This window comes from Xiphophorus hellerii, chromosome 14 (assembly GCF_003331165.1).
Source record: "Xiphophorus hellerii strain 12219 chromosome 14, Xiphophorus_hellerii-4.1, whole genome shotgun sequence".
Classification (NCBI taxonomy): domain Eukaryota; kingdom Metazoa; phylum Chordata; class Actinopteri; order Cyprinodontiformes; family Poeciliidae; genus Xiphophorus; species Xiphophorus hellerii.
In genome coordinates this window covers 15,603,419-15,617,022 of record NC_045685.1, presented here as the reverse complement: position 1 = coordinate 15,617,022, position 13,604 = coordinate 15,603,419, and positions in this window count along the sequence as shown.

The following is a 13,604-nucleotide window of genomic DNA, read 5'->3' as shown; positions in this document are numbered from 1 at the left end:
ATGAAGTATGTGCCTTCTTCCAGCTTTCTTTTATTTTTTTTGTGTATTGTTTCTACATTTAAAATTTTCATATCGCAATTACGAATCTTAATATCAGGGAAAGATAAACCCTGCCTCTCCATGGTTCATGGATTCACCTATTGGCTGTTTGTCTTTTCTGTGGAATGTGACTTAAATTATTTATGGAAAATTTGTGTATGCTTTTTTTCCTACTGCCATATTTACAACATTTAGATGAAAATGCAGCATGAGAAGCTGAAATACCTAGACACGGTACTATCTGAGATTCTATTGGCTGGTGTTCACAAAGCAGCCAATCAACAAGGACCATTCATTTTCTTTGGTGCTGATTGGCTGTACCCCCAAGAGCAGAAATAAGGAAGACTGAAAATGTTAGTTTCGGTGGTAGTCCTAAAATGCTCTCTACTAAAATAGGCAGTCCTACATTTTTTCGGAGTAGGTTTCAAGTATTTTCAGACGTCATCTGGCTGTGGTTCCTAATTTATACAAACACTATGATGACAGTAAAAGAGCTTAGTTTTGAAGTAATCACGTAAAATAGAATCTGTTTCACATGTTGCTCTGATCTGAAGAAGTACAAGAGCAGATCAAAAACCATCCCAAGGTCAGAAATACTGGTGGTCATGTGATAGTGAAGGGCTGCTTCAGGATCTAGATGACTTCATTTAACTGATGGAACCATCACCACAAAGTCCACCTCTACATATGTAAACAAATAAATAAATAAAATGAAGGCCTTAAAGTGAACTAGTCAAAGTCCAGAGTTGTGATTAGACCTTAAACCTTCCATTCATGCTGAAAAAATCTTGTTCTTTGTCTTTCTATTCACTCTTTAATGCTTATAGTGAAAGCGTCATCATGTTATACAAAGTGTTTGTAAGCATACATGCTTGAAGTAAGATTAAAAAAAAAAAAAAAAAAGCATCTGAAAATTTGAGTGTGAAAAATATCAAGATGGAAACACTGTGGATTGCCTGAAATGAGTTGGAAATTTCATAGCGTTCTTGCTGCTTAAAATCTTTACAGTTCGGGCTCTCTTGAATTTGTCAGCCTTTGCTGTGCCTCATTGCTGCATCTCATTAGTGATTTAACAATTCAAAAATAAGAAATGAGGCGAAATTGGATTTGAAATGCCAACCATGCAGAGCATTTTTTTTTTTAATCTCTAAAGGTATTCTCATCTCAAACTCTGTGTCGTTTGCTCCTTATCGCTCTTGTGATAATTTCAGTTCCAGACGCAAAACATAGGACAAGTCATTATATGAAATATGAGAACCTGGCCAGTGAATGTTGGGTTAGTTCTTAGACAGGGATGTGGATGTGGCATCCTTGTCTAAGCAAAGGCGGAGGAATAAGTTTCTTCCGCCCTTGCTTCATCAGAAAGAACTCTTCTAATTTGGAACAAAGCACTTGTGACAGATCACTAGTTTTTTGAGTTTCAGTCTTCTTGTGTTAAATAGAGTGTTGACAAAAACCAAACTGCACATAAACATTCGGAGTGTTGCATTTGGTCCAGACGGGTATAATCACTTTATCCTAAAACACTAAGCACACTTGTAACTTTGTCTTCGTCCATGAGCAAAGCCGCTTTATTTGGTTTTTCTTTCCTTATCTCTGCCTCCCAGGGGCTCTGACAAGCTTAAGCTCTCAGTCAGGCTGACCCGGGCCAATAAACCAAAAAGAGCTCCGTGAACGGCGACCTCCTTGTCAGCACTTCAATTAAAAACACACACAAAAAAGCTGCTCCGAACTTGCCTGAATGTCATGTCCAAACAAATGCAGCTATGCGCTGGCTGACTAATATTCCTTTAGTAGAAAAGAAACATAAAGCCGAGAATACATGCAGCCAGTGGCCGTGAAATAATTGAGACAGTCAGAACAGGTTCTGTCAGTCAATGCTGTGATCGGTCTAAAGCAGAATTCCAGAGTCTTACACGGTACAATAAACACGAACAGTGAGTGACATTTTGGGCGTTTTACCAGCACTTTAGGTGTACATTTGCTGCACTAACGACTAAAACAACAAGTTTTTGTTGCGGCACTAAGTGTCTCCTGAAGCGCCCAGACAGTCGTCAGAGATATACAATGCTGTGCTAAAATGTAGATGTTCTCCTTCATTATTATACATCTTGGTTTCCAAGAGCATCTTATCTTTCAAAGTAGTTCTGAGCAACAGCTCTCCAGGCTTTTTGAGGGTCATTCAGTTTTTCTTTGAACATTTAAGAAAAAAAAAACCTCTGGCTTATCTTTGTTCTTTATGCTTGAAGAAGTCATAGGTGAGTGTCAAGTGACTCAACCAACATCTAAACCCATTTCTCTGTCAGGTCAAATGTCTGGGAATGAGGACGAAAGTCATAAATACACAACGAAAATCTTTGAAAGATCTCCAGAAAGGCTGCAAAATGATCACTAGGGTCTAAAACCTGTGAAGTAAAATTGGAAGAAATAGCTTAACCTTTTTGTTTTCTAGGAATACGGCTGAGTATTCCATGAACATTTGATCATGTTGCAGAAACCTATGCCTACTCCCCTTTGCAAAACACCTCACGCTTCGTCAAATTAAATGGAGAACACACAGACACTGTTTTGTGTGTATATTTCAGAGTAAAGTTCTACCGTCTTTGTTATCAGCAGCTATGCTCACCCCAATCTGAGGTTCAATGACATCCCGGCTGTGTGGAGAGCAAACAATCACAAATCAACTCAAATTTCCTAAGTTCAGAAGCAAAAAATGCTACTGAAAAATGCTAAGAAAAATAAATAAATAAAAAGATTTATTTATCCTCTCTGTTAACATGCATATTAACAAAGCAAATTTGCTTCAGCATCAGTAATTACACGGTTGTTCAATCAAGCCATGACTCCTAGTGCAGATCCATTTGCCAAATTAGTCATGGAGGTTGGACCCATGCCACACGATGAAGGGAAACGGATACTGTTTGGTATCTGGGAAACTGTCACCATGCTACCAAATGAGGTTATGGGATATGGGTTATTGGATTGGGGTTTTATGTGGGACATCAAACGAGCCGAAGACAAAGCAGACCCCTCAGACAGGAAGCCACGGATTCAGAATATACTAACTATGAAATTGCTTCAGTCTGTTTTAATTTGTCTCACTCTCTGCAAGGCCGCGGCTCATTCCAGAGCTATGTTATATTTTTCAACAATAAATAAACTCCTGATTCCTGTGAACATATCTGCTAGGTTTTGTCCCAAGTACTGTGAACTGAAGAATAAATGATTGTGAAGCCAGTGTGTTCACTGTTTTAAAGGACACAGCAAATTAGAATATATATATTTTTTTTACCTCCTTTATTGCATTTCCAGGCCAAAGAGCTGCATGTTGAGAATTTTTATGACGCAGTGGAAAAGGGCCTACCCGTAAGGAGAATATCTCGTTTCACCCAGGAAAAATACTTAGCTGTACACCAAGCCTTGCCTTACCCTGAAGTCCATTTTATTCAATATTTAGTGATGTTGAGAGCATTTCTTCTCAGGGCTAGCAAATAGCTTTCATTAAATTATCGCATAAGAGGAAGTTCGACTTCTTCCCATCAGGAAAACATTCATTATAAGAAGACAGTCTTGAGGGAGCAGTTGTTGGCCATCTCCCAAGCTGTGAATCTGAGTGCCACTTCTAGAGAGGCTCATTAAACTCTGCTGCTCTTGGGAACCAATGCATTCAGATGGAGCAGGGGGACGCTTGAAACTCTTCCTGCTAATAAAAAAAAAACTTCAGAGGTTAAGTCTGCTATTTTAAAGGCCTCAGCTGAGGTTTAGATTTAACCCACGGTTGAAGCTTCCGTAAACACTACAAGAAGCATCCAGCAATGTCGAGGCAGCTTCTTTTTTTTTTTACATATATATATATAAAATTATAATTTACATAATCAGAGCTCCATGTCAACTTCCACCTTCATCAAAATTGCCGTCCCACATTTTGTACTCGTATGCCACCGGTGTTGTACTCAAATTAATGATCTCTGCAGATCTTGACCCCAGTCAAACTAAGCTAACCCTGAGCAATCTCATCTTGGAAGATAATATTCATATATTCACTGAACCACAATGCCTTACAGATCAGTAAATCACTGAGTGTCAAAGTGAGCATAGCAGAATTCTTCCATGCATACCATAAAGAAAATACAAAAACAGATTTGTATAGTTTTCCAAATTTTTCTCAAAAATATAATAGGCTTCTATATTTCCATGCATACTATTTATTGAGATTAATTTGTTTAAGTTGTAACTCACTGTAATGCTGTTTGGTGTTAATAAGGAAAGCATTTGTTTATAGTGAAAATCTGTTTTTTTTTTCTTTTTTAATCAAACCGCGCTACGTTAGATTTTATATTTTAAATTAGAAGCACAACCGAGTCCTTGTTACGCACAGATTAAATTGTGATTAATTAATTTTGCAGCCAGCTGTTGTAGCGAGCTGATTGCCACAGAGCTAACAGACAAAATGAACATTAGCTTGTTAGCATTTTAGCACAGATAACCAATTTTGAAGTTAAGAGAGAGTGAGCATTTAGCTATCAATAAAATACTCCTTGACAAAATATAGCAGAAGACCCAGATGGAAGGGTGGAAGCTAAATGTATTCAAATTCTCAAATCTAAACAGATTTGAGAATTTGATCAACGTAATTACATAATTTTAAACTACATAATTACGTAACTACATAATTTTAAAAACAACATTTTAAAATTTTATTGCCTGTAAAGTCAAACACATGAGCTCCCTTAACCAAATTAATAAGCTTTTAAATAATTTTGGGTTAGGGACTGTGACCCTCTTGCTTTGAGTAAAAGCTTTATAGACTTACAAGCTAAACAACTAGCCTACTGTTAGTACACAGTCCAGCTAGCTAAGGCGGGAAGTTAGAAATGTTTCAAGTAAAAACTCTGCAGGAGCCTCAAGGTCATGAGGATGTTCAAGATTTTGGCAATTACAAAATTATTGGTAAATTATTTTTATAAACTCGTTCTGATTAATATTAATTTATGTTGCTGGTTAATGAAAAGTCACTCATGAGCTTTAATGGTCTTGAGTGCTTTTGGGAGTCAAAGAAGATGTTTTATATAAGTATCAGAAACAGTGGGATTATCTCTGCCTATGAAAATAAATCTGGCATTAAAGAATATATTCCAAACCAAATGTCTTTCAGGATTTGGAAGCACAAGGACACATCTATTAGTTTCATGATTGTGAGGTGCAAACAAAATCTAGTGCTAGCTGTGAAATACTCTTTTGTGAAGACATAAACCGGTGCAGCCAGTTTCACACCATGACCACAGGTAATGTCAACAAAAGACAAACATTATGAAGCTTTCCAAAGACTAAAATTCCTTTTAAGCTCTTGTGGTTGGAAAAACATACTCATCATTCGTCATAACACTAATCCTTAACCTTAAATCTACATTTCACCTGTATTTCACTTTCTGGAAGAGTAAAATTCGCACACCATAAACAAGGGCGTAAATCCCATCTCATTATTGGGGGGGACCATAAACAGGAAAATTTCTTAAGACCAATTTTGGGGGGGTCGGAGAAGTTACAGTGAAATGTAATGTAAAATGTGGTTTGCAGGACCAAAAATGACCAGTAATGCACATCAAACATGTTTTTCTAAGTAAGCAACTTGTTGAGAAGTAAAACTAAAATTCAGATGTTGCTTCGATACGAGTTTTGTTCAGTCTGACTGATCTAATCTCTACTACACCTTTACAAAAATTTAAGGTTCTAAATAAAAAAAGGCTTTAATGAGTAACTGCTCTTAATAAAATTTCCTCATCAACATTGGTTTATTGAAATGACTCCCAATACAAGTTATGGACTGTTTAAATTATAACTTAAGTTGCTTTATCTTTAAGCCTTTTTTAGAAGGTTTAAAAGGTGTTACATGTCTTTTGTTTTAAGTATTTACTTACTGGAGGGTTTTATGTTTGTGCTGCAGAGCCACAGCTAACAGCTAGCTCCTCTCTTCAGCGGCTCTGAAGGAGCCTGTGCCGTTCAGGGCTGTTCAGGGACTGTTCTCCCTCCACTGCTCATTTTCTCATTGTGTAGATTTGAGCTGCAGTGCTGTACCTTTAAAGGCATTTTTGGACGGAGTGCCTGTTCCTGATCACAGCCAGAGCTGTGAGATTAAACAGTAAAACATTTCAGCCGGGAACCTTTCGGCAAAGATAAAGTAGGTAACAAAATAAACCTTTACTTCATTTGATAAACCCGTTTCAGTCCTCATGTCCTGGCGTCCTCCCCACGACTATAATAGGAATCAAAGGCAGCAGACACTGACCCTGGCAGAACTTCTGCTTTACTTGTTCATAACCAAATTTAGACTAGTGATAGAGGTAAAATAACTGTTTTTGTGTTAAGGTTAGAAGATTTTTATTTATTTATTTTTACCATTTCAATTGAGAAAATAATCTGCTTTGTGCTGCTGGTTCTTCAACTATCCCCACATTAATTATTTAGAACCCAGTATGGCTGGTAAGCTCTCCTGACAATGGGCCTAAAGTTCAGCAGCCGTATGAAGTGTTTCCTGGCAACAAGATGACCCTGCCATAAAAAGGAGACAATTGATCGTGTCATTGGCAAACACATTCGTTCCCTCTGAAAATAATTCCCTGTGGAAGAATGGTCCTTAATTACCAGAACTCCCCTTTAGGTCTCAAGAGTGCAACTTGCGGTCACGGAGGAAACCGCAATGCTTATTTGACTCAATGTCGTCAAAAAATAAATAAATTAAAAAAAACATAAATTTTCCGTGGTGAAGTGATTAAGATATTTGACTAATCTGCTCATGTTGCTGTTTTGATTGACTGCATTTTGAGGTTGTATCAATCCTCTTCCATGAATGTTGGTTTCAGTTTCAAAGCGATGTTTGCTGGCTCACCCCACATAATTTCCCCCAAATTTCCATTTCATAAGATATCCTGCCATATATTCAGTTCTGAATACTCATCATCAGCTATGTTCCATTTGATTCTCCTCCATAATTTTTGTGCTCATTATCCCCAAAACAGCCGATTTCCTGCAGATCCCATTTTCTCAACCATTCTGTCTGCACTCCCTCATTAACTGTCATCTCTAATGTGAAAGAGATCCGATCCTCTTGGGAAGAAGCAAACACTGTGCTCCCCTGTTACTGTCCTGCCTTCCCAGGGCACACCAGCAAGTCATCAGTATTTGAAATCCTCTAAGTACCATTTATCGCCAAAAATGTATTTTCAGCTATGGCTGACTTCAATTCTTGAAAAACAAAATTCAAAATCCCTGTAACAGCATTGTCAATATTTTTGCTCTGTGGTTTCAAGTAGCCATAATATCCGAGTGAGTGATTAGGATGCAAAACTGGCAACGTTTCATTGACAGCCTCCCGATATTCCAATTATAGAAATTTGATTAAAAAACAGGATCATGTCTGTTTGAGTAGGATTTGGAGGATCTCTACTGCTGCTCTGACTCAGGGACGTTTAAAGAATGCCTTTGTGCAAAACGAAAGCGATCCTGTCTGCTTTTGAGTGATTTTTTAAATCTGTCCTGAGCTCTAACAAGTGGACTGAACTTACATGATATTTTGCTAAGAACACTGATCACTCACTATGCTTTAAGGTCACATATTGGTTGCAATTGCAAACATGAAAACATTAATATAAATATTGGTAGCCACTAATAGATTGACTATAATATCACGTGATACAAAGTGGCCAAAAACAGTTTTGCTCTTTGCTCAGGAAGTAATGAGTGAGGGTGCGGCTGAAGCCAACTCTCCTCTTGTTGTTCTCTTGAACAAACTGGTGTTAGCGCTGCAGTTATCTGCTGTGGAAAAGTTAAAAACTCCCATAATCAATTGCTTTTAAAATCATCGTTTATCTGTTTACATTTTTTGTATGATAATTACTTTGGCATATAAATATCAGTAATCTTTTTTAATACCATTTTTGCAGAAGACTTACTTGACCCACAATGTTGACTGATTCCATGACTCATGTCCCAGCAATAAGTCATAGTGTTTGCCTGCTGGTTATAATGTAGAAAACAAAGGTTGTTCACATCCTGGTAGTGACCTGGTATAATCCCCTCTGGTGTCACATGATGAAGCAGGCCAAAAATACGTTACAACATTTAAGTTTGTTGCCTAACTTTCAGCTGCTATGGAAATAGACACTGTTTATCAGTAAGGATCATTTGCTCAATCAAAACCAACATATTAGCTCCACCACCAAACAATTTGATTCAAATTTGAAAAAAGCCAATGCTGCTTCCTTCTACTTATTACAAGAAAAACCACACTGCTGAAATAACACCCGGGTTTTGTCTGGGCTTGTTTTTTGATGACTGCACTGCTCAGCCTCCCAGCCCCCACGTTCATACCCTGCGGGGATAGCCACCTGTCTCGGCTGACTCCTGCGATGCCTCCCCGTCCTAACAGACAACTCTTTGTGCCGGGGCGGGGTGGAGTGGGAGGATAAAGCCTCTTAGCAGGCTGTTGCTGATAGGACTCAGGAGGACTTCAGCTGTCTGGGAGGGCTTACAGGAGGCTTTTATGGTAGCACGGACCTCCTACTGTCTTATTAGTAAGTTATTATTGGTGTGTATATTTTTTATTTTTGTGGCTGTGGTTAGGTTTTTTAAATTATTATTTATGAAAGCTCCCGAATCCATGTTTAGGTTTTAACCACATGGTCGACAAGCAGACCTGCTAAGGTGACATCACCAGTTAAACACAGTACAGTCAATACAGTGATTTGGAGCTGACCCAACAATGTTCAGGCCAGCAGCAGTGTTAATAATTGCCTTTGACCAAATCGCTATTTGAATCCATGTTGCATGTGGTGTGTTCACTGACAGCTTGTCTCCTCATGCAGATAGACGGCTGTGCATTGTGACCTCACGTTATCCAAAGGCTGCGTTGAAAAACATGAAGATGTTTTACTTTTATAGAAATAAAATAATGATGATAAATAACTAAAGTATTGGACGAGTCAGGCAGATTTCCTGGGCTTATAAGCCTCCACACGAGTCAGTTGTAATGCTTCTGCTTACGGAAACATTTCCATGTCTCATTAAGCTATTTTGCAATCTATTTTATACTTTGGCATTGCTGCATCAGATTGAGCCTCCAAAAAGCTCTATGGGAATGTGACCGACACAATAAACGAACCTAGGCTTCTCACAGAAGAACAGTCTAAACAACCCTTTTACCATCTGTGTGACCTCTTTTATTTATGAGGTTTCCTCCAGTTGTCTGACACAAGGTCAGGTTATAATAATGGCCCCACAATCTCCAACCCTGAAGCAAAACCTCCTTGTTTTTGCTCATAACAGAGGACCTGCTCTCCTCTGTCAAAGGGATTCAACTGAGGTAGTTTGAGCTTCTGGTTAGGATACCTATAGTATCCCTTTGGAGGTTCATGTGGCCTGTCTTCTCGGTAGGAGACCCTGAAGAAGATCCCTATTCCTTTAGATCAGGGGTGGGCAACTCCAGGCCTCAAGGGCCGGTCTCCTGCAACTTTTAGATGTATCTCTACTTCAACACACCTGAGTCAAATAATGAGGTCATTAGCAGGACTCTGGAGAACTTGACTTCACATAGGAGGTGATTCAGCTGTTGGATTCCAGTGTGTTGGATCAGGGAGACATCTAAGAGTTGCAGGACACCGGCCCTCGAGGATCAGGATTGCCCACCCCTGCTTTAGATTGTATTGGATTCCCAAAGAATGAGTTGGAGAGTGTCGCTTGGCAAAGGGACCTCTCTGTTTCCATGAATATGTAACAACTACAACGGATATACTGAAGATAAATAGACGGGTTGATGTATATAATTTCTTTGAGAATTATTATGACCTACTGAGTGAATTCACGGTTGTTTGCAGTTATTTTAAAGTTCTGTTAAACCAGTTTTAAAATCTTGTACCAGTTCTTTTATCATTCTTTTAAATGGAATTTGTGTCAAACAAACATATTTAAAGTTATTCTCGCGGAACACTTGGTTATAACCAGAAAACTAATCATCGTGGCGTACAGCTCTACGTATAATGACTCTTCAGGAATGTCACTACAGTCCATATATAGATTGTGTATTAATGTGCTGCAGTTATTGTGATCTCCTTATTTTTATTGGACTGGAGGAAGAAACTCAAGAAACTCAAGAGGAATCTGGATCTTGGCAAGCAGAGCTACATTGCATAGATTCCACTACGTCCCACTTCAGAAAACAGCTGGGTGATAGATGTGCGGCTTCAAGCCTCTGTAGACTGCTTTCTCTGATGTACAGATTGCGGTGGAAGACATTTCATAGCACCACTTGACGTGCATTATTTGTATTTTCTTTTTCATATTTATGTATAGTATTTACCAACTCAACCGACATTGCTAAGCTTAAAGCAGACAGACAACTAATTTTGATATTTATAGAAGCTACTTCATTGGTTCCTTGAGTCTCTGTCTCGGCTTGACGAATGTTAAGGAAAGTGTCTGCTATTATTTCAAAGGGATTCTTTTTAAAGCAACAGCAAAGACGTAAGTCATTACAAAGGAATGCTATTTCCTTGAGACAGGTTTTAAAAAAGATGTTTGGTTCTCTGAGCGATCTGATTTACTCCCTTGCAAACTAAAGTATACTAATGCAACTGCCTAGAGAAATTTGGAAGGTGACTGGTAAATTACTATTTAAATGTCTATTACTTTGTAGAAGTCGGGTCTGGCCAAGACATAAGGAAGCCAATCAAGTCATGTGAAAGACTCCCTCATCAGTGTTTGTTTAGCCCTGCGGTCATGTCTGTTGGTTGTCAACAAGTGCAAATGTACTGATTTTATTACTTTCACACCGTTTGACCGGTTGGTATGTATGAGTCTTTAAAAACTTCAAAAAACAGTTCAGATTGGTCCAAAAATACAAGTCCACACAAGTCTGATGGAAATGTTTTCCTTCAACTCCCTAGAGCTTTAGCAAATTAAATTCCTTGTAGACACTTTCTCACCACCTATACACTAAAAACAACAAACGTGACTTATAAGTTGCTCAAAGAGAGTTGTTAAGAAAAATGCTGCTTAATTTAAGTTGTTCACATGCAGATTTGACTTCAAAATGTTGCTATGAAGAAATCCTTTATGGAGATATCCACTCATTCCAACTTTGTAAATGTATTTGTGACAGATTATCTGTTCCAGACATCCTTTGAGACGGCTTTAAATATTGTCAGTATGTGTTTATTTTTTTTAAACTCAAATACCAAAAAGCATTGTTGTGGTGTTGCATGTCTCCAGACAGATACAAGCACCAGACCAAGTTATGTCAGGCAGCTACCGGTGCAGATAACACCAGTGCAGTCCAGGAATATTATCTCTGACATCTTTTCATTGGTAGCAATGCAGACGACAACAGGGTGTGTCTGTTCACTGCTTTGACTGTTTGATTACAGGACACCGGTTGCCTCACAAGCAAAAGGTGTCTGGGTTTTATGAATGTCAAACTGAATTGTATTGCTTTTTGGAACTAGAGAAGATCCAATTAGCATAGCTCTAATAAGAAACTACATAGCACATGCTAGCTCTAGCGACATTAGCCACTGATATTAGCAAGTTTCTGTGTTTTTACACTGTCACAGTCACCACTTTTTTTCCTACCATATACCCACAATTCTGCCAAATAAACAATTTATCTTTAAAAGTGGTGAACGCTTATTCAACACTTGATTTATTATCAGCCCAACTAGCATCAAGGAGCCCATTGATCAGGGGTCTCAAACTCAATTTACCCGGGGGCCGCTGGAGGTAGAGTCTGGGTGAGGCTGGGCCGCATTCACACACACGGTCTCCTCAGCCGAACCTTTCTGATTGCCTATTACCATATTTGGCCGGAGTCAGGCGCTGTAACAGCCGTAATTGTGTAGTGTCTCTTTAAGATACTCTAGTATTGCTAATGATGTCAGAAGTATGCGCCACGGCTTCTCTGTAGAGAGCGTGGGAGAAACGTGCTAGACGGACATGTTAGCTCCCTAACTTTTTAGTAATGTTACGGGTTGTTTGGACGCTGCTCAATTTTCATGTCTGATAATATAGCAGCCGTTCAACCGGGCTTTGTAAGGTTGGTGAAGAGAGTGTTTATTAAAGGACAACACTGTGGAATTCCCAGTACCAGTGTGGTTGTGAGTTTTTGACCGTCCTGACGAATCTGCCGCCTCCTCTCCTCCCTTAAACACAACCCAAGCGTTACAGCGCCTAACCTTAATTACGTTACACTGATCAGCAACTTCTGGGTCTAGACTGGATGCTGAAGCACATGAAGCGAGAGCGGCCGCGGAAATTGCGCATGTACCGCATGCAAATAATGACAAATAGAAAATGCAAATAGGCCCGGCTGATGTCCCGCCCCCGAGAGCAATATACTCCACCGTGATTGGTAAGTTTGTTCAGCTCCGCACACAACACTGAAAAGTGCCAATTATATCAAACTCGCAGGCCGCACTAACATTAAACTTTCATATTAAGGCGGGGGCCACAAACTATCGTCCCGAGGGCCGCAGTTGGCCCGCGGGCCGTGAGTTTGAGACCCCTGCCATTAATTGTTAATTTGTTGACTGTCAAGACAACGGGTCATCTCAAGAAGTACTTACTTCAACATAAGAGTCTGACTTTTAATTCATGCTGATTTATTTTATTATCCTGTAGACGACATCTGTTAAAACTACTATTATAAATTCTAGATACTATTTGTAGTAGTAGTCTTTCATTCTGTTTTCTATGCTTCTTTTATGGTTTGTTTGTTGCTGTTTTTTATACTACTCTTAAATTGCACTGACCTTAAGTATTAGGATAAACCCCAGGACAAGTTCTGGATTCTCTGGTTTCCTTGATGAAAGCCAGCTGAAGTGGATACTGTGTGGAATCTGTCCAAAGTGTCCCCCATCCGTCCCCTGGTGACCCTGTAGAGGAAAAAGCAGAAATGGAAAATGAGTAAATGAAAGGGAAGGAACACGGACCTGCTAAAGACTTGGAGACACCGAAAGAAGTCAAGCATGCTGAACTATCCGCCATCTGTGATCTATAGTCGGGGGGGAAAAACAGTAGCAGCAAAACCAGACATGAAGCCCAGGGATACATTTGTCTGGTCAGCAACATTTAAACATGTTTTAGAGCACAACTGAGACCACGGCTCAGTGTCCTGGTTTAGAGCCCAATGGAAGTCCTTTCTGCCTCCCCTCTCATGGGCCATTCTCGTAAATCAAAGTGTATTTCTACAGAAGTGTAGAGCTGCCACCTAGGCAAAAAAAATTAATAATAATAGATCTATTTTATTTTATGATTTGAAAATTTTATTGTTTTATAACATATATATCTTGTCTGTACAATATACTATGCTATACACATACTTTTCACAGAACAGTATATTGAAATATTACAACTTCCATATTTACCTCATTAAAACAAAAACTTCACATTATTATAATATAAATATTGTCATGTAGCAACATGATGATATATTGCACAAATATGAAAATTAAATTGTTCAAACAATAAGCTTTCATGATACAACACAGCAGCTTTTAATCTTAGAACATAATTTCATC